Here is a 23,182-nt window from a genome sequence, read left to right as displayed (position 1 = left end):
TCTCAATATCAGATGGGTGGAGGTCCTACTTCTGGCACCCACAACAATCAGCTGTTTGAAGACGGTGACCATTGCATCCTCTTCATTGTTTACCTCCATGCCATCTAGATTATGATACAGTGTAATTAATTGCTCTGCTAGATTTATATCAAGCTGACTGTTCAAGGTGAGAGTCTTTTCTGCTGCAGCTCAGGGGGCGTGTCTTTTTTGCTCTCCCTATTACAGCTCAGAGGGCAGTTTAAGGATGGGGAGTTTAAGCATGTGTGGCCATCTCAGTGAGCAGGACAAAGAAATAAGAAAAAAATAAAAATATCAGGTTGCGCCAAACAGATAGATATTATTGAATAGCTCAGTGGTTATGCTATATTTTTAATTACATGAAATTACAAACACATTCAGATCTAGGTGCTGGTTTGAAAACTGTCAAACCCCTCAACCCCTTTAAATATAAGTATAGGAAGAGCAATAGTTGGACTCTTACTGTTATTCTTAAATGTAGCTATTAATTTAGTACTTTTAAGCACGTTTTTAATTTACACAACTAAAAGTAAAAATATTAAAGGGAACCTGTCACCCAAAAATCGCCTATTAAGCTGTTTACAGTACCTTATAGTGCTGTATAGTCGTTTCCTGATGCACTTTTTGTTAGTTTTGCAGCATGTATGCTCAGTCAGAAATCGATGTTATATTCAGCTGCTGCCCCGTGCTTCAAGTCAGGCTTGAAGTCACGGGGGCAGCGGCCTCGGCGTCTTACATGGCCCTCTCCCCGCCCCCTGCCTCTGTGACTGACAGCCGAAATCCGATTCCGGGACCGCGCTCAACGGCCGCATGCGCAGTAAAGGGCGGCAGGAGCGCGGTCCCGGCTGCCGCGCGTACTACGCGCCGTCTTACTTTCGCCGCACTGCGCATGCGCCCGACATCCTGTATCAAACGCGCCCGCGCCCGGTGTGTTTTTGGTAGGTTTTGAACTAATGGTGGTCTGTGGATGATGCACTGTTATGGGGATCTGTGGATGATGCACTGTTATGGGGATCTGTGGATGACGCACTGTTATGGGGGGTCTGTGGATGACACTGATGGGGGATCTGTGAATGACACTGATGGGGGATCTGTGAATGACACTGATGGGGGATCTGTGAATGACACTGATGGGGGATCTGTGAATGACACTGATGGGGGATCTGTGAATGACACTGAGGGGGGATCTGTGAATGACACTGAGGGGGGATCTGTGAATGACACTGAGTGGGGATCTGTGAATGACACTGAGTGGGGATCTGTGAATGACACTGAGGGGGGATCTGTTCATTACACTGATGGGGGATCTGTGGATGACACTTATGGGGCTCTGTGGATGACACTTATATCATCCACAGATCCCCATAAGTGTCATCTACAGATCCCCCATCAGATGCATCAGTGTGGAGGGAGGAGGCGGGGACACTCATGGCGGGGCCCGGTGCAGTGACTCTACTCTAATACACTGGGCCCCGCAACTGTTAAACATTCAATCTGATCTAAATCTAATTGTATATGTTCTGTACGGTAATTACTGTAGTACCGTAAGTATAGCATTAAGACGGCGCAGACCAGCATCCCCCTCGGTCATTCGCCCCCTGCCGCAGCTCCCACCTCATGCGCCGCCTGCCCCAGCTCCCTCTGTCATGCGCCGCCTGCCTGTTCATTCATAAAGCGAGACAAGCAGGCAGGCGGCGCATGACAGAGGGAGCTGGGGCAGGAGGCGCATGACAGAGGGAGCTGGGGCAGGCGGCGAATGACCGAGGGAGATGCCGGTCTGCGTCGTCTTAATGCTATACTTTTGGGGGGGGGGAAGTGTGTCTTATAAAGCGAAAAATATGGTATTTATTTTTTGAAGAATTTCAGATTTAAGATTAATGTAATATAACAAATATTCAGCAGTTTAGCTTTAAATCAATAAAAATAGTGCATAAAAATGCATAACACTTTATTTTTTTAAGAACCACACAACAAATAACAGTTATTACACAACACATAATAAAGCTTTAAACTATCTTTTTTAAGGGCAGTAATTAAAGCGTGAAACATGTTTCTTGTGGCAATGGTACTATTTAATAAAGTATTTGAATCTTACAATATATCTTGTAACCTCATGGGGAATGCTAAACAATGTAGCACGTTGCTTAGGATCTCATTTATTTGTGGTTTTAGGGAGAAATTCAGTTTTTCTTCTACTATGGTAAAGAATAAACTTTCCTTAGGGCATTTGGATTGCCATAGGGGACCATTTATTTATTTTTTTAACCTACATCTACGCCATAATACTAATGAGACAACTGGGATGTCTGGATGCAGGATAATGTGGACAGCGCTACAACATTTGACTTATTACTAGTCACGAGTTCTAGTAAAACATTTTTATATGAATCTTGTAGTTATTGGAAGGAAAACATTATTAATATTTAAACATTTATGTTCAGCTTTAGTTCAGGAGTAGATTTCTGTGCCAAGGTTCAATCTCATATTCCCACATGACATCACACATTTTTAACCTCTTTAAAATAGAAGCATAGAATAAGCATCCTGCTAGTTCTTACCGCATGTCACTTTTTGCAGCATGATAAAATACAGTGAGAATGATCAGCATATGAAATATGCTTCCATTTTCACTAGGGAAAATTAACAGAATTTAAAGTCTACCTAAACTTTCACTTTAACCTTATTAAAACATGCTGTACATGTGATAAAAAGCATATTTGTAATATACTTTAAATATTTTTTTAAACTTTTCCTAGCGAAACAGGGACCTAAAGTTCACAGCTTTGCAATCCGTACACCAGTTTTTTATAAATATAATTTTTATTACATGTACAATAGATTTTAATAAAGTTTAGGTATAATGTAAAGGCTATGGACACCTTTGGGGAATTTTTTTATTATTGCCCTTTACTCGTTTTGGGCTAAAATCATTTTTTCAGCAGGTCTTTATTACAAATTGTCAGCAGTTTCTGTGATACATGGGTTTAAAAATCATTCTTTTGCAAGCTGCAAAAAAATGTAGAATAGCACATCCAAAGTCACAGGTGCACATCCAAAGAGGTAACATGCAGACAGCAAACAAAGTACATATATCAGCACACTGTTATACATGCAAACAAAAGAACTAGATTAGAGACTTCTCTGGAGTATGGTGTTACTATACCTATTACACATGAAAAATGGAAGCTCTTTGTGCACATTTTTGATCAAATGTATGACAGGCCCATCTACCAACTTTGGATGTGCTAGTCTAAATTTGTAAGGAGCGGGACTAGATTAGGGCCAACCAGGGCCAGTTCACAGGGAGAGATTCCTGATGGGGTCACCCTTCTAAGGACGAGTGCCCTGTGGTGAGGTTGCTACTGGAATTTAGTTATAAGGGCAAGCTCAAAGCTACACCACAGGGTCATATTAGGGTTTGTCCTGACCCCACTGCCTTCAGCAGCCGATGGTCCGATTGGAGCCCATAACTCCGGTGTCATCAGGACGCAGACTTCACCCTGGACGTTGATGACATAGTGGTAGGAGTGCGGTTATCAACCCCAGGTGTCGCCGTGCACCTTTACTTTACATTTAAGTGTTTGGGTGCTGACATGCACATTGGTTTTTACTACTGCCACTCTTTGATCTTACCATTTTGTGCTGTATCCATCTGGCAGACACAAAACATGGTGATTTTCAGCTCTGTAGTTAGCAACTACGATAGTAATTAGCACCTGATGCTTCACATTTAGTGAAGAAACGCATCAAGCCTGATGTAACACGTGGGAATAGATGTATCAGCTACTGTAGCTCAGCTATATCTACAGTATTAGGGGGGTGATTTCGCAAGTGGAGCATCAGGTTCTAACAAAGAAGGACTGAGGTGTGATTTCGCAAGTGGAGCATCAGGTTCTAACAAAGAAGGTATCACGATCGGCGTGACTATCACATACGTGACACAGAGGGAGGGAAAGAGGAAGGCCCTGCCCAAGTGAGAGGGAAGGTGGTGACCCCTGACTCACCTTGCGGCTGGCACCTGGCTGCCCTGACGTCCCTAGACGGGTTCCTCACCCGTACGCCGATCACGTGCCTAAAACCCTGGCTTTCCCTAAGATGAGCCCTAGATAGTGAACAGGGTGGTGGGAACACTAGTCCGCACCACTAGCTCTAAAGGAAAACACCAAGGGGAGGACAGACAATAAAGACTAAACATATAATCCCAGGTGGGCGACAACAGGAGACAACAAAAAGCCCAACAGGGATCCGGAGGGTAGCACTCTGGAACAACAACCAGGATTCACAGCTCCAGTGGGTCAGTATAGATGTCCAGGCAGGAAACTCTATAACTGGCAACTAGAAGTGTGAGAGGAGAATATAAGGAGGTTGGGAGTGGCAGACAAGAAACAGCTGAGGAGGAGAAGCTACAGATCCCTGAGTGAGACAAAAAGGATTGCAAGGCAAACACAGAAAACAATCACTAAGAAACAACGTGATCTTTAGACATAGAGCGCGCAGCCACCCGCTGCGACTTCCTGACCCCGGGTATAACGGAGTCAGACGTGGCTCTTGACACCCTCGTGACAGAAGGACTGATGTCACCATGCCACTAAAATGTGCTAAGTGCTAGATACAAAATAACTACCCAATAATAAACAAAGGGGTTAAAGGTTATGTGTTCTGACGTAGATATATACCTCAATTGTTCACCAATGCAGAGTATCAACCACAAGGAAATTCAGCGCATGGGTGCACCTACAGTACAGACCAAAAGTTTGGACACACCTTCTCATTCAAAGAGTTTTCTTTATTTTCATGACTCTTGGTCTTTCTTTCCTGGGGCGGTCCACATGTGAGCCAGTTTCTTTGTAGCGCTTGATGGTTTTTGTGACTGCACTTGGGGACACTTTCAAAGTTTTCCCAATTTTTCGGACTGACTGACCTTCATTTCTTAAAGTAATGATGGGCACTTGTTTTTCTTTACACAGCTGCTTTTTTCTTGCCATAATACAAATTCTAACAGTCTATTCAGTAGGACTATCAGCTGTGTATCCACCTGACTACTCCACAACGCAACTGATGGTCCCAATCCCATTTATAAGGCAAGAAATCCCACTTATTAAACCTGACAGGGCACACCTGTGAAGTGAAGTAAAAAACCATTTCAGGTGACTACCTCTTGAAGCTCATCAAGAGAATGCCAAGAGTGTGCAAAGCAGTAATCAAAGCAAAAGGTGGCTACTTTGAAGAACCTAGAATATGACATATTTTCAGTTGTTTCACACTTTTTTGATAAGTATATAATTCCACATGTGTTAATTCATAGTTTTGATGCCTTTAGTGTAAATCTACAATTTTCATAGTCATGAAAATAAAGAAAACTCTTTGAATGAGAAGGTGTGTCCAATTTTTTGGTCTGTACTGCATGTACACCTATAGTTGTAGTGCATACGTGTTCTGTGTCTGCCAGATGGATACAGCACAGTTTGGGGGTATGCATGCCATAGTGTTTTCTGGTTCACCATACCAGCACAACGGCTTTATTCGATACACAAGGTTTATTTTATTCCTGTTGTGTATTTTTATATATTGTATTTATTTCCCACCATATGTTTCTGTTGATAATCAAGGGAATCCTTTCCTCCATTAATTTTTTTTATTGAGATACTAAATAAAGCATTGTTATTTAGTTTTAGCGCATTACATTACAAGTGAATGGTTCCTATTACCGCCCTGATCATCGTAGACTTATGTTAGGCCCATGAAAGGCAGTTCTGTTAGTTTTAGGTGCCCATTTGCAGATGCCACCTTGAAGATTGTAGACGGCCTGACACATGTTTGATCAACAATGTGCGCAAAGAGCTTCTATTTTTCATGTGTAATAAGTATAGTAAAAATGCAATCCAGAATAATCCCTAATCCCTAGTTTCATTATTTGCATGTGTAACAGTGTGCTACCATATTTTGTTTGCTGTCTGTTTGCAGACTGACACTTCTGGCTTCCGCTGATGGCTCATGTAAAGCCTTTTATCTGATCTCCTGACCTTATAAGGTCAGTTCAAAATTCACCTATTTTCTGTTTTAACTCATTTTATCTGGAGAACATTCGTCCTGTTCTGTGGGAAAGCAGCAGCTTGTGTGGACCCCTTCCCCCCTGCATAGAAAGCAGACTATAGCCCCAAGGATTTATATGTGGTGTGCCCTCCCCCCATAAATTCCTTCTCCCCTATCTAGAGAGGTATAACTACTATTATTGAATGATGTCTTGGTCAATTCTCTAAGAGATCACTATACCACTGAGAGGAGGAAAGGAGCAGGGAAACAATTCAGTACATACAGTAGGTTAGTCTCCCACTAAATGCAGGAGAAGGTGGACCAGAAAGATTGCAGACAGCAGAGGGTGTTACCAGAGAGGAACATGTAATGTAAAAAATAAAATAAAATGTAAAAGAAAAAGAAGAAAAAGTATTTTCTTGCATGCCCTATTCATTTATTAGAGATATTTTCATGGAATAACCCCTTTAAGTGTCTTAGACTCATTTAGGCTTTATATGACTCATCCAGAAATGGGGAGTGACTTAGCAGGAAAAAAGGAGAGGTCTATCTGGAAAGGGAGCAGGGTTTAAGATGCAGCAATGGCAGGCATAAAAGTTAACAAAGTGGAAACAAAAACATGCTAACCTCATCCATTTGAGCGCAAAGAGACCATTGTGCCCATCCTGATTGAAGAAAATGCACCAATCATCGCATGAGCTGATGTATGACATCACCATGTCATCACACTGGGGGATCCCAGTGATGTCATCATTTATGCGTTTTCTTCAATCAAGATGGCGGTGATGGCCTCTCGGAGATTTGAGTGTATATATTATTTTGTTTTAACCCCTAATTTACCCCCTGATAGGATGTGTGTGACTCTCAAATGACGCGATCAACGGTGAAAGTGGCATAAGTGGTTAAATGATGGGGGTGGTGCGATCGCAGTTCCCGTCATTGCACCCACACCATACAATGAAATGTTATTAATTTAGGAAGTAATTAGTAACAAATCAAATTTCTTGATGAAATTTGGTAAAGCAGCTGAATCAAATTTTGGAAAACTTCACTCATCTCTAGTGTTGGTCACTCATTAGTGGCATATTGATATTTCTAGAACAGGGCCCCCAAAGTGAAAGATATGCAGTTGTGCTCTCTATTTACTACTAAGAGAGTTCAGAAAAGAACCAAGTCTATTTTCAGATCTCCCATGGAAGTAAATGAAGAGTGCAGTGCCACCTCTCCATTCACCGCTATGGAACATTTTGCCCATTGACTGACTTTGAGAGGGGTACATCAGTGTTCTGAGAGAAGCTCAATGGTCATTTTAACAAATTGTCTACCATTCAGGCCATTCTGACCTAGTTGTTAGGAGGTAGAGAGACCATTAGTAGAGAGGACTTTTTTCATCTGCTTACAAGCTTGAGCAACTCCTACAGTTTTGCTGTCCACCACCCAGACACAGGTGGCTCCTTCATCACACAGCCTTGTCTATGCCTCATGGGTGTAGGAACCCCCAAAAATCCGGGGGGGGGGGCAGCTTTTTTTGTTCGCCAGGTATATTCTTATTCAGCAAACTGCGAGTTGTTTATATCATTAAATTTTAAGTATGTGTGTGTGTGTGAAAAATCTCAACTAAAAAATATGCAAAAGCTCCGGATAAGTGCTCTGGGTGGAAGTGGGCACAATAAGAAAAAAATATTTTTCATTACACCTCAGGTCAGACCATCAATCAGACCCCCAATGTTAATCAGACCTCAGCTAACAGCCCCAATAAGATCCCCAATGTTAATAAGATCTCAGATCACACCTCAGCTCAGACCCCAATATGAATGACCCCCAATCAGACATCAGATAAGAGCCCCATGCCTCATAGCAGCCCCCAGTGCCTCTTATCAGCCCCCCTGGCGCCTCTAATCAGCCAGTAATACCAGACTCCCCTAATTATGTGCCAGTATTACCAGACCCCCCAATCATGTGCCAGTAATACCAGACCCCCCCAATCATGTGCCAGTAATACCAGACCCCCCAATCATGTGCCACTATTACCAGGCCCCCCAATCATGTGCCAGTAGTAATACCAAACCCCCAATCATGTGCCAGTAGTAATACCAGACCCCCCAATCATGTGCCAGTAATACCAGACCCCCCAATCATGTGCCAGTAATACCAGACCCCCCCAATCATGTGCCAGTAATACCAGACCCCCCCAATCATGTGCCACTATTACCAGGCCCCCCAATCATGTGCCAGTAGTAATACCAGACCCCCCAAGCATGTGCCAGTAGTAATACCATACTCCCAATCATGTGCCAGTAATACCAGACCCCCCAATCATGTGCCAGTAATACCAGACCCCCCCAATCATGTGCCACTATTACCAGGCCCCCCAATCATGTGCCAGTAGTAATACCAGACCCCCCAAGCATGTGCCAGTAGTAATACCATACTCCCAATCATGTGCCAGTAATACCAGACCCCCCAATCATGTGCCAGTAATACCAGACCCCCTCAATCATGTGCCAGTAATACCAGACCCCCCAATCATGTGCCAGTAATACCAGACCCCCAATCATGTGCCAATAATACCAGACCCCCCCAATCATGTGCCAGTAATACCAGACCCCCCTCCTACGCCGGCCTATCAGAGGAACAGGAAAGGGACACACCTCCATGCCCTGCTCCTCCACAGCCTTCTGTTTGTATCGCTGTCCTGAGGACAGCGATACAAACAGGTCACTATGGAGATGAGCGCTTCGCTTCCACAATGGAAGCGCTCATCTCAGTCCCTGCCTCGCCGCCGCACACACACTGCCGCTGGCCTGGGGAGGATTTGATCAAACCTGTCCCCCCCGCATTAATTCCTGGGGGGATCTGTCCCCCCCCATCCCCCCCCCGCTTCCTACGCCCATTCTATGCCTGGACCATTTCCAGGTGCTTAGCAGAAGGAAAATTGGTGTCACTGCTCCACTTAATGTGTCCTGCCATTGACAGCCAGTCACTGTCTCTTACGTTTACAGTGGTGTGCTGAACAAGAAATCTGAACTGCCACAGACTTCATCTTTAGTAACATATCCAGGTTCTGTTTGGGAACTGATAACGGGTTCGAACATGGAGCCCTTGTGGCAAAGCATTTAAATTATGCTTTTGCTGTGGAATGACACTTTTTCCCAACTGCTGGTGACATGATGGGGGGAGCCATTGCATATGACAGTTGGTCACCCCTAGTAGTCGCTACCTGGGTCTGGCTCTGGAGCCCACCACCATTTTTTTATACCTGCATGCAAACCTCCAGCATGTACAATGTCATATGTGCCAATGCACCCAATGACTGACCTAAAGCAGTGACATGTTCCCCAAACTGCACATGACTGCAGTTATATGCCTATTGGAGACATGTCAGCATTGCAGCCTGTCATTTTCTGCAACATGGCATGTGACCCCATCCATGCATGAAGTTTAAATGTGGTGACAGAAGCACTGTGAAGAAAAAGTCCATCTATTTTGCTGCCCTACACAGGTCTGGGGGAAGGGGAGTTTAAAATTTAAGGTAATCCTGGACAACCCCATTAAGGAGTTCTGTGAACTTTTGAATGTACAGTGCCTTGAAATTTTTTCATGTTACATCCACAAACCTAAATTTATTTTATTGGGATCTTATGTGATAGACCAACACAAAGTAGCAAGTACAGTATGTGTGGAGTCATAAGAAAATCTGGAAAGTGTGGTGTGCATTTGTATTCAGCCCGCCGAGTCAATACTTTGTAGGAACACCTTTCTCTGCAATTATAGCTGCAACTCGTTTGGGGTATGTTTCTACCAGCTTTGCATATCTAGATAGACTGAAACTTTTGTCCATTCTTCTTTGCAAAATAGCTTAAGCTCAGTCATATTGGATGGAGAGCATCTGTGAACAAATATTCTCAAAAGTATTTAGTTCTGGACTTTGACTGGACCATTATAACACACAAATATGCTTTGATTTAAACCATTCTGGCTGTATGTTTAGGGTTGTAATTCTACTAGAAGAAACTAATTCTCAAGTATTTTGAAGCCTCTACCAGGTTTTCCTCCAGGATTGCCCTGTACTTAGCTCTATCCATCTTCCCATCAACTCTGACAAGCTTCCCTGTTCCTGCGGAAGAAAAGCATCCTCACAGCATGATGCTGCCACCATTATGTTTCACATAGGGGATGATGTGTTCAGGGTAATAGTTTTCCACCACTCTTAGCATTTTGCATTTAGGCCCAAAAAATCATCTTTGGTCTTATCTGTCCAGAACAATTTCTTTCACATGTTTGAAGTGTCCCCTCCATGGCTTGTGGCAAACTACAAACAAGACTTCTTATGGCTTCAAAAATGTATTTCCTCTTGCCACTCTTCCCTAAAGGCCAGATTTGTGGAGTACACAACTAATAGCTGTTCTGTGGACAGATTTTCATGAGCTGTGGATCTCTGCAGCTCCTCCACAGTGACCATGAGCTTCTTGGCTGCTTCTCTAATTAGTGCTCTCCTTGCCTGGGCTGTCAGTTTAGGTGGACGGCCATGTCCTTGTAGGTTTGCAGTTGTGCCTTACTCCTTCCATTTTCTGATGATTTATTGAACAGTGCTCTGTGAGATGGTGTACGGGCCCCTGTTCTTGTTAGCGGTGGGGGTTCTACAGCTGGGATAGGCCATCAAACAACCGGATTAGCCCTTTAAATTACTGTCAAACCTTTTTGTGTTATTTTGATATTCTCAGGTAAATCTTTCAAAAACAATTAAATAATTCAAATGCTTTACTAATATTATTTTATAAATAAAATAATTTATTAGAAATTACATTTCCTAAAATCCACGTTGGTATCTGTGACGCATGGCAAGTGTCAACCTTTTAATATATCTGTTGTACAATACTTCATCCTCACGACGCATTTTAACCTAGTTCAATGAGATCTGAAAAGTGCTTACTTCTATGTAAATTAACTTTTCATTCCCAACCGTAGATCAAATGGCAAGCTTTATTGACAGTTGGCAAAAGTACAGAAATAAATAGAGACTTAAACAACAAAGCTGCCTAGAGTTTTAATTATTTCTGTATCCATCACTTCTTCCTTATTAGAGATAGTGATGCCTGTAGCCCTTAATAGATATCATTTTATCAGCAAATCCCATCATAAAAACCCTGGAATTCTTCCCATGGGAAAAGTTAATCTTCAAAATAACCTTAGAAAAGATTGAATGAAGCATGAAAAATGATCAAATTAGCTGATATCAGCAGAGAACCTGATTAGACCCTTGTCCCTACTTTTTAAATTATTTTCCTTAGCATATGTTCCTGTCTTACACTCATGACTGAGTCTATGTATTCTAATACACAGTGTTACACATTTTAAACTAAAAAAGAAACAAACTACTTTGAATGATCTACCATACATTTGCTTACAAATCAAAATAAAATTGTGTTTAATTACTCTATTACTGTGTGCCATGTTTTCATCTTCTTACTTCTTCCTACAATTTTTGAGGGGCCTTAGTTAAAAGGAATATATCATGAAATTCAGTTAATCCAGGCACAATAGCTTGTAGGGCCAATGCTACTTTCAAACTAGCAGCATGGACCTCCGGCAAGCTGTTCCATCGGGTGAACAACCTGTCGGATCAGTCCTGCCACTAGTGACCGTGTGTCCCTGGACTGCCGCTCCGTCCCCATTGACCATAATGTGGGCAGGGCAGAGTTCCGGCGGAGGGATGGCAGCACACGGTGAGAGGCTGCCGGAAAAACTGTTGGTCATGTTTAGTTTTATTCTGGAAGCCTCTCGCCGAGTGCTGTCGTGCCTTCACCGGAACTCTGCCATGCCCCCATTATGGTCAATGGGGACGAAGCAGCAGTCCAAGGGCACACGTTCACTAGGGGAAGGACGGATCCGACAGGCTGTTAACCCGACGGAACAGCCTGCCGGAGGTCCGTGCCCCTAGTATGAAAGTAGCCTTACTCTGCTGAATGTAATGATACCTTTCACTTAGCAGTGATCTGTTGTCTCATTTTGTAGAAAAAGTAATGTATGAGCAGTTAAGTTCAACAAAGATAGACCCACATCACTCTGTGCACTATTGCTCCTCCTGCTTCCTCTACCGCTAGTCTAGAAGGAAAAGGAGGGGCTGGCAGAGGAAGTAAGAGGAGCAAGGGTGCACAGAGTGGCTTTACCCTGCTCTCAGTGCACTTAACTACTCATTTGCATATGGATTAACAGTACTAAGAATTTTTTTTTTTGCTAAGAAATTTTGATTTTGACAAATCTGAATTTTTGAAAACATTGCTGTCAAATTTGGATTCTAAAGAATTGATTTATGTCTAAAAAGAACTATTCTCCAGAATGAAGCAACATATCACTAGACGAAAGAGATGAGCGAATCAAATCCACTGAAGTGGAATTCGATCCAAATTTTAGGATAAATTTGATTTACCGTGAAGCCGAATTAACTCGTGTTCCATGGTAGCAAATCAATTTAACCTGAAATAGTGTAAAAAACAAAAAAATAATCTAACTAACTGCCTCCATTTGCACAAGACGGGCGGGCTGCTGCCATCCTGATTGAAGATCTCGACCAAAATCCTGTGCTTGACGACGTTATCTTGGGCTGCGCGAGATTTCGCGCTAGATCATCAAACAAGATGGCGGCAGCCGGCCTGATGTGAGAAAATGGAGGCGATAAGTTTGATTACATTTTTTAATGTTATTTTACACTATTTTTACACTCATCATGTATGAATGCAGCATCTGAGGGGTACAATGATGGGGAGCGGCGCTATCACAGCTCCCTGTCATTGCACCCGTTACTTTTTTTAAAATGTGCTTTGTGACTAAGTGATTGGTCACAAAGCAATTTGTTTTGTAAAATTTGGCAAATCAGCCGAATCGAATATTCTAAAACTTCGCTCATCTCTAATCATTGCATTCAGGTGAACTAGTCTTACAAGACCTTGTCCCTGGATTAACAGTAAATTTCATTATGACAGATTCTCTTTAATGTAATGGCCACAATGCCAGGTTTCTATATGTAGCTGTGGAAAGCAATATCGGGAGGGGATCATAAAAGAACATAATTAGAGATGAGCTAATCGAATCAGATGAAGTGGAATTCGATTCGAATATCAATAAATATTTGATTTTCAATGAATGCAAATTTTTCCTAAAATGGCGCTACAATGGTGGATACATGCGTGAGGACATGAGACAAGTAACTCTATGAAGGCAGGCTGACCAATAATGCCATGCATGCAGCCAATCAGCAGCCATCCAGCCCTGTGATGTCACAGCCCTATAAATAGGGTGGCCATCTTAGAGTCAGACAATTTTAAGTGTTCTGAGTGCAGGGACAGACGTGAGAAGGCACTAGGGACAGCAATTGGAAAAACCTAATTGTGAAAAAGAACCTGAAAAAATGATTTATAAGTGCAGGGAATGGATAGGTAGGAATCATTTCACAGCATCTTAGTGCAGGGAGAGACATCAGAAGGTGCTAGGTACAGTGCTAGAAAAGCGATTTACATGAGTAGGGAAAAATTATTTGGAGATCCAAATAGCCACTATACAGCTCTGTCATTCCAGCAATTTGTTCTTGGGGTGCAAGTGCTATGTTGAAAGCCTTTAGTGGCCTATATCTTTTCAAACAAGAAAAATATATATGCAGTTGACTTCTGCAGTTATATGGGTTGAAAGCGTTCAGAAAAAAATATATATACGCACTTCACTGGTGCACTTATGTGTGGTAAAAAAGCAAAGGAGAAGTGCTCACTAACACAGATTTAGACAGATTTGTGAACAATATTTGAGAGTAATGGGTCTTTTGTGTATGCAGAAAATGTTTCAGATCTTTGAGTTCAGCTCATGCAAAATGGGAGCAAAACCGAAAGTGTGTCATGGAACCATGAACCAGACGTACAACAAGAGATAAGTGGAAAATAAGAAGGTTTTATTGAAGAGCAAGCCGTAAGCAAAGTCCGAACGGATGGCTAAACCGAAGCAGGGTCTTGCGGAGACAGAGGTCAGGAACCAGAAGGGTAGTCAGACGAAGCCAGGAACAGGAACCAACGGGGTAGTCAGACGAAGCCGGAATCAGGAACCAACGGGGTAGTCAGACGAAGCCGGAATCAGGAACCAACGGGGTAGTCAGACGAGGCCAGGATCAGGAACCAGAAGCAGCAGCAGTCTTGGAAGCATGTGAACACAGGAGGACCAAGCAAGGAACTGAAGCCACAGACCTCCTATATATATGAGCTGGGCATCCAGCTCCTCCCAGTGGGAAGGAGGAGCCGCAGGGTGGGAGGCTACAAGAAAACCCAGAAACCAAGATGGCCGCCAGCACATGTCAAACGAAGGGAACAGCAAGGAGGTAAGACCATGACAGTACCTCCCCCTCAAGGGCCCCTCCTCCGCTGGAGTAAGGAACGGTTTCTGAGGGAAGCGTGCGTGGAAGGCTCGGAGCAAGACAGGAGCATGGACATCTGCGGAGGGAACCCAGGAACGCTCCTCTGGACCATAGCCACGCCAATGGACCAAAAACTGCACCCGGCCGCGGACCAGGCGTGAGTCCAGGATATTGCTCACCTCATACTCCTCACGATTGCCCACTTGGACCGGACGAGGCCGAGGAATCGAGGAAGTGAAACGATTACACACCAGTGGCTTCAACAGGGAGACATGAAACACGTTGGAGATCCGCATGCCAGGAGGAAGCGCAAGGGCATAGGCTACCGGGTTTACCCTGCGAAGCACTCGGAAGGGACCAACAAAGCGAGGCGCCAGCTTGGGAGTGGGCACTCGAAGGTTGAGGTTGCGGGTGGACAACCATACGCGGTCTCCGACCTGGTAGGAAGGAGCGGGCGCTCGTCTGCGATCAGCCTGGAGTCTCTGGCGCTGCGCAGAGACCTCAAGGGACCTCTGGATCTGTACCCAAGAAGCACGTAGGACGGAAAGGTGATCCTCCACAGCCGGAATATCCTGGGGAGAGAATACCTCCGGTAACACGGCAGGTTGGAACCCATAATTGGCCATGAAGGGAGACGTCCCAGAGGAAGAGTTCACCGCCGTGTTCCTGGCAAACTCAGCCCAAGGCAGGAGGTCAACCCAATTGTCTTGGTGATCGGAGACATAGCAACGAAGGAATTGCTCCAAGGCCTGATTGGATCGTTCTGCGGCCCCATTGGACTGAGGGTGGTAGGCCGAGGAGAAAGAGAGATGAATCCCCAACTGGGAGCAAAAGGCGCGCCAGAACCTGGACACAAACTGACTCCCCCGATCCGACACAATCTCCTTGGGCAAACCGTGCAACCGGAAGACCTCCCTGGCAAAAATCGAGGCCAACTCTTGTGCAGAGGGTAACTTCTTGAGAGGAACACAGTGGCACATTTTGGAAAACCGATCCACAATCATGAGAATGACCGTATGGCCTCGGGATGCAGGGAGGTCCACAATGAAATCCATCCCCAGGTGTGACCATGGACGCTCCCCGGTGGCTATGGGTTGCAAAAGGCCCAACGGAAGGTGCCGAGGGGACTTACTCTGGGCACAAACGGAGCATGCCGCTACATATGCGGCGATGTCGGAACGTAGAGAAGGCCACCAGAACAGACGTGAAACCGCCCAGGACAGCTGATTCTTTCCAGGGTGCCCCGCGGCCTTGGAGTTATGGTAGGTTCGCAACAACCGAGTGCGCAACTCCTCAGGCACAAAACATCTGCCGTTGGGTCTCCCAGAGGGAGCACCAGATTGAGCCGCCAAAATCTGCTCACCCAGAGGAGAGGTCAGGCTGGTGCGAATAGCGGCCAGGATCTGATTCGGGGGTATGACCGTAGTCGGAATCGACTCCTCCCCGGACAGCTCGGAGTACTGCCGTGATAAGGCATCCGCTCTGATGTTCTTGGAGCCGGGTAGGTAGGAGACCACGTAATTAAAACGTGACAAGAACAGAGCCCATCTGGCCTGACGTGGTGTCAATCTCTTGGCCTCAGAGAGGTAGGTCAGATTCTTGTGGTCCGTCAGGATGAGAACCGGAACCACCGAGCCCTCGAGCAAGTGCCTCCATTCTTTAAGGGCCTGCACGATGGCCAATAACTCCCTGTCACCAATCTGATAGTTGCACTCCGCGGAAGACAGTTTCCGGGAGTAAAACCCACAAGGAAGCAGAGGACCCTCTGGTGTTCTACGCTGAGACAGGAGGGCGCCTACTCCCGTCTCAGACGCGTCCACCTCGAGGACAAAAGGCAACCCAGGGTTGGGATGCGACAGAATCGGAGCCGACACAAAGGCGGACTTTAGAGCCTCAAAAGCTCGGATGGCCTCGAGCGGCCAGACCTGAGGATTACTGCCCTTCCTGGTCAGATCCGTGAGAGGCTTGGCTAGCATGGAAAAGTCCCTGATGAACTTCCGATAATAATTGGCGAAGCCCAAAAAGCGCTGCAGGGCACGAAGCCCACTGGGCTGGGGCCACTGTAAGACAGCCGAAACCTTCTCAGGATCCATGGAGAACCCCTCAGCGGAAATGATGTAACCTAAGAAGGTTACCTGGGATCGGTGAAATTCGCATTTCTCAAGCTTACCGAACAGCTTGTTCTCTCGTAAGCGTTGCAACACTCGTCTGACATCCAGAATGTGGGCCTCCATGGATGCAGAATATACCAAGATGTCATCCAAATAGACCACCACACACTGCTGCAACAGGTCACGGAAAACATCGTTGATGAATTCCTGGAAGACTGCGGGCGCATTGCACAACCCAAAGGGCATAACCAAGGATTCATAATGACCGGTCCTGGTGTTAAACGCGGTCTTCCACTCATCGCCCGCCTTGATCCTTACCAGGTTATATGCCGCCCTCAGGTCGAGTTTGGTAAAGACCGTGGCCCCTTTGAGGCGATCGAACAGCTCGGAAATCAAGGGTATCGGGTAAGCGTTCTTGATCGTGATGCGATTGAGACCCCTGTAATCGATGCAAGGCCTCAACTCGCCGCCCTTCTTTTTCACAAAGAAAAATCCAGCCCCTGCCGGGGACGAGGATTTGCGAATGTGTCCGCGTGAAAGCGCCTCCCTCACGTACTCCTCCATGGCCTCATTCTCCGCTACCGACAGTGGATAGACTTTGCCACGAGGAGGAACGGCACCGGATTGTAACTCTATGGCACAATCGTATGGGCGGTGCGGAGGTAGGGCAACCGCGCGCACCTTATCGAATACATCCCGGTACTCTTCGTATTCAGGAGGCAACAGAGAGTCCGAGGAAGTACACAGCAACTTGACAGGCCCATGGATGCAACTAGCCCCACACTGCGGTGACCACGAGAGGATCTCGACCGATCTCCAATCGAAAGTCGGATTATGCCTCTGGAGCCAGGGGTACCCCAAGACCACCGAGTAGTGTGGAGACGAAATAACCTGGAGACAGACCGACTCTCTGTGAACGGCACCAATGGCTATCCCCACTGGAAGGGTCTCATGAGTCACGTGTGGCGGCAGAAGGGGTCTGCCGTCTATCGCCTCAAGAGCCAGTGGGGAACCTCGAGGCTGCAGAGGAATGGAATTCCGAAAGTGTTGCGTTTATATCTTTGTTTAGTGTAGAAAGAAAACATATACGTACTTCACAGGGGCCCTTATTTGTGGTTAAAGCGTTTAGTGGCCTATTTCATTATAGAAAGAAAAAAATATATGCACTTCACTGGTGCAGTAATTTGTGGCAAAGGGGTTTAGTGGCCTATTTCAGTATAGAAATAAAAGTATATATACGCACTTTACTAGTGCATTTATTTCTGCTGAAAGCGTTCACTGGCCTATTTCAGTGCAAAAAGAAAAATATATTCTCAGTACTTGTCGGCGGTTATATGTGTTGAAAATATGGCTGGGAGTCAGCAGGATGGCAACAGTGGCAGGTCAGGAGCCAAACGCGCCTGGGGTAGACCACCTGCTTCGCAGCAGCCTACCTGCCCAGGAAGTAGTTGTGCAGGGGTTCACGGAAGCAGCAGTCAGTTAGTGCAGACTTTTGGGGGGAAAATCATCTACTCAGCGTTTTTGGTAATTTTTTGTTAAGCTGCCAGAGGAGGTTAACATGGCCATATGTAGAATATGTGGACAGAAGGTGAAGTGTGGCCAGGGTGCCAATGTTTGCACCACAGTCCTGCGTCAACATATGCAGCGTCACCATATGTGGTATCTTGATGCTGCTGCTACTACTGTCATCTCCACACTTTGTCACCTTGCCACTCTGTGGTATCCTCCTGATGCTACTGCTGCTGCTACTGCCATCTCCACGCTTGGACACCTTGCCACTCTGTGGTATCTTGATGCTGTTGCTGCTGCCATCTCCACGCTATGTTACCTTGCCACTCTGTGGTATCCTCCTGATGTTGCTGCTACTGCCATCTCCACACTTGGTCACCTTGCCACTCTGTGGTATCCTCCTGATGCGGCTGCTGCTACTGCCATCTCCACACTATGTCACCTTGCCACTCTATGGCCTCATCCTTATGCTGCTGCCACCTCCGCACTCTGTCATTGTGCCACTCGGTGGCCTCCACATACTGCTGCCAACTCCAGACTCGGTCATTGTGCCACTCAGTGGCCTCTTGATACTGCTTCCAACTCTGTACTCTGTCAATGTGCCAATTTATGGCCTCCTGATGCTGCCGCCACCTTCAGACTCTGTCATTGTGCCACTCTGTGGCCTCCTCATGCTGCTGCCACCTTCACAATCTTTTATCGTCATGCTACTATGGCCTCCTAATGCAGCTGACACCTCCACTTTGTCTTTGTGCCACTCTGTGGCCTCCTCATGCTGCTGCCACCTCCATAATCCCTTTTTGTTGTTCTACTCTGTGGCCTCTTTATGCTGCCATCACCTCCACAATCTTTCGTTGTCGTGCTACTCTTTGGCCCTCTGATGCTGCCCCCACCTCCACAATCTTTGGTCGTCGTACCACTCTGTGGCTTCCTGATGCTGCCGCCACCTCCAGACTCTGTCATTAGGCCACTCTATGGTCTCCTCATGCTGCTTCCACCTCACCACTATGTCATAAGTCCACTCTGTGGACTTCTCATGCTGTTCCCACCCTCCCCACTTCAGGACTGGGTCACTATTTTGCCTTTCAGCCTAACTGACATCATGATTTATTTGACCTTTCTTCTAAACTGTCAGAAAGAAGTAAAAATTAGGCGCACAACCAATCCTGTCTGTGTAGTAGCTGTAAGCAGTGGCGTACATAGAGAAGTTAGGGTCCTGTTAGCTATTTTTCTCAGGCAGGTTTATGATGGTTATATTATGAGGCTTCAGACCTCCACACCCGTGAATATTTCCCTGTGCAACGAATATCCCATTTGCTTCTGATCAGAGAGATACGACAGCCCTGACTCAACATAGGTTGTCAATATCTGAAATCTTTATTCTCCCAGCACATAGTTTATAGGGCTTGTTGGCGGTGGGAACATAGTGTCCTTCCAGATCCAATTGCACCAATCCTCCTAGAACTCAGCAGGCCTTGGGAAATATGTGTTTGTCAATATACAGTTGAAACTTTGCTAAACAATGCTGACATCTGCTATATACAATACATGAAAGGGTTATTTTACATTGAACAGGTTTTTCTCTCCATGCTAACGAGTTGAATAGGAAATCACAGGTTCCTGTCAATGTATGTGAGGTGAGATGTTAAATAGCCTTTTGGTCAGGAAGGCTGCTATTGTGTCCAGGACTGGCAGAGGGTGTGAAATATGTTAATGCAAGGTACTGCATTTCCACAAGAGATGAGGCTTGTATAATATATGTCTAATCTGTGATGTATCAAAAGTAAGATTATGAAAATCCCTTTCAATCCAACCATTGATCCCAACTTTTATATATATATATAAAAACGGGATCACTGTATGTTTTCCTCCATCTAAGGCTGTGTGTGTGTGTATGTATATATATATATCTATATATATGTGTGTGTGTGACACATGAAGACACTAAAGACTATGGAGGAGATAAAAAAAAACTTCTGTGTAATTTGGTGCACAGTAGGAAAAAATCTCCCGCATAGTGAAAAGAGAGAAGAAAGAAAAGTAAGAAAAAACATAAGGCATGCAAGCTCTACACATAGATAGGATATTCGGGTTGGACCTTTCACTAGGCTAACCCTGCCCTCCATGGCACATGGCTGCCCAGTAATGTTACAGATAGGCAGGTACATTCCACCTCATGCCTTGACCAATAGAAATTCCTTTTAGACCTGGAAGGTACATATTCGCACATTTCCTGAGAGTGCCGGTGGGTGGCGCTCAAACACTCACCATTCACTACCACACCCAGATCACGTGCAAATGCTCCCAAATGAATCAGCCCTTTTTTTAAACAAATGTGGCCCTAATCGGACAACATCTATTTTATCTGGTACAAATATGCTACTGACCCACAGTGAATCTCTGTTAGACATGGTTCCGAAAGGGGGGATCAGTCCCTGAGGAAGGTCTTTAAAACAGGGTCGACCAAGAAAGGTGATATAGCATTCACATGGACACCAGTCCCACCAACCATTGTTTCATGTTGGGGCGCCCATGGTTCAGTGAGACCGGCATCAGCATGCTATACCCCACCGTTGCTGATGAGGACCCGCTGGTAGCTTTCACTAAGAACATTGCTCTCAGAGCCAGCAGCCATTAGATCCCTCTCAAACCAACGGTGGCGGCTTTCACATGGGAAGTAGGAACCAGAGTGCTGATCTATAGACCTACATACCATTCCTAAGCTAAAAAGAAAGTCTACTATAGTCATCCTATGCTTAATAAAACTTTCCACGACAATTCCCTCCTCTCTGTAATATGTCCCCTGTGTTCTTTGAATCTCTTGATGAATCTTCGGTTTCCTCAGCTTGCCCTCGTCGATTGTGGTGCTCCTTGGGTGTTATTGCCTCCATGATGATGCTCCATCCTTCGGTTCGATTCTTCGGGGAGTTGACTCTGAGCAAGGTCCTGATGTGGTAAGGTGTGGCGTGGCGATGAACGTTTAGTTGGACATCCTTTCCATCAAAGACATAGGTTGATCCGTGGTGTATCTGGGAGCTGCGATGAGGATGTGATTATCTGCACGTGACTGGGCGATCCGATCGATCAAACAGCAGGAGCATCTCACCAGGATATATATGATAAAGAGAAAAACAACAACATGAGGATATATATTTCTATTTCCTTCAACCAGTTGCCTATGGAAAACAGGAAATCTCTAAAACCACCCAAAGCTGTGAAAGGATTCCATCCCTCATTAGTAATAGCCCTATCTATGCCCTGAATTACAGTGACCTTATCCATACGGGCCTGAATTTTATCCCTGGTATCCGCAGTCCTCTCCTATAAACTCACAGAAACCCCCCCTTAGAAGCTAAAAGATAATCCAGTGCCATCTTTTCCTCTAAGACGAGGGTTGGGTTGATGCACCTGTTGGCAAGGGAAACAAAAGCGAAATATCATCATAATCAATGTTTAATTTTTCAATCAGTTTTGTCACATATTCCTCTTATATCTGCTGCAAGTCTCTAGGCATCAGAATTAATGGACTCATTGTCCATGGGGTTGGGAAGGGTCTCCCCATCCAAATACTACTCCTCCCTTTGACCATAGACCGTTAGCGTCTTTGGTCATCCCTTAAATCTTTGATGCCCTTGCATATATTGTTCTACTGGGCTGTGCAGACTGTACAATAGGCTGATTAGTATGCTCAGACAAAACCTGTTCCTCAGGTTCTTTGAAACCAGAAACTGTGGTAGAGTCAAGTGTGTGCATATCTCATCATCTGATTCTGTTGTTTATTTTGTTACTAAAGGGTACAATGGCACATATGGGGGTGGGACAGGAGTTGGAGTCACAAAGGGGGTTTCACTTTGCTGTCTTGTATTTGAACTGCACAAGTCAGTCCAAAACTTTTGCACAGATAGCCATGCTTGGCCGCAAGTATTCATATACATTTTATTCCAATGAGGGTCTCCTTTGTACCATGGAAAAGTGTCTATGTCATTCAGACACAGGCTTTGATCATGGCCATATGAAAGTCTGAAAAAGACCCTTCTTTTGGGAACGGGTCAGTACATTTCATTCCTTCTGTCCATTTACACATATTATCAACCCAAGGATCAGTATAAAATGAACCTAAACACCTCTGGACAAACATTTTTTAGACTTTCCCTCAATTCATTTTTAGGAGACAGTTTCACCATAGAGATTTGCAGCAGACTCAGGGTACATGACTTTCAGTTCCAAATATTAAAATTGTTTCTTTATGGGATCCTTCTTACCATAAGAATTGCCCATTTTTTTTTACTTAGCTAAAATATACAGTGAGATCAGCTGAATTTGAAGGTTTATCTAAGGATAATTATGTTTGTGTTCAGTGCGAAAATACTTACTGATAAACCTTATGCTTATCAGTTTATGTGTTTTTATTTTTTGTTTTTTGTTTTTTCATCCTATTTCTTCTAACTCAGGTTCATAACTACTCCTGAATTTATGGCAGATATTTAACTATTCTGGATGGTATTACTTCTAATTCAGGCTCATATTACTCCTGAATCTATGGCAGATTTTTAAACTATTGATGGCCAATTTTATACCTTCAATTTCAGCATGAACTCACATACAATCTATACATAATCTATACACAGTCTATACAGTAAAATTCAACCTTATATATATATATATAACGACTAAAAATGCTTAAGCAACTATATAGCTATATACAGGTTTTAGCAAAGGATATTCGTTGCACACAATACTGTTTTTCAAATTAGGGGAATACAGACCCCATTTTTTCTTCAGGAATATCAGATTCCTGCGGGACTTCAGATCCCTCTATTACTTTAGGAATATCAGATTACCTCTGGGATTTCAGATCCCTCTATTACTTTAGGAATATCAGATTCCTGGGAGACGCTTATCAGAAGCGCTTACCGGGTTCAAATAATCCACTCTTACAGTATAGGGCAGTAATAATATATATCTTAAATATAGAATCACTTACCCGATATTGTATTTTGGTGGATCCCACTTCTGACACCAAACTGTTAGCGGTTTTTCTCAGGCAGGTTTATGATGGTTATATGATGAGGCATCAGACCTCCAACCCATGAATATTTCCCTGTGCAATGAATAT

Source organism: Bufo gargarizans, chromosome 1 (assembly GCF_014858855.1).
Source record: "Bufo gargarizans isolate SCDJY-AF-19 chromosome 1, ASM1485885v1, whole genome shotgun sequence".
NCBI classification, from domain to species: Eukaryota; Metazoa; Chordata; class Amphibia; order Anura; family Bufonidae; genus Bufo; species Bufo gargarizans.
This window is presented reverse-complemented; position numbering follows the sequence as displayed.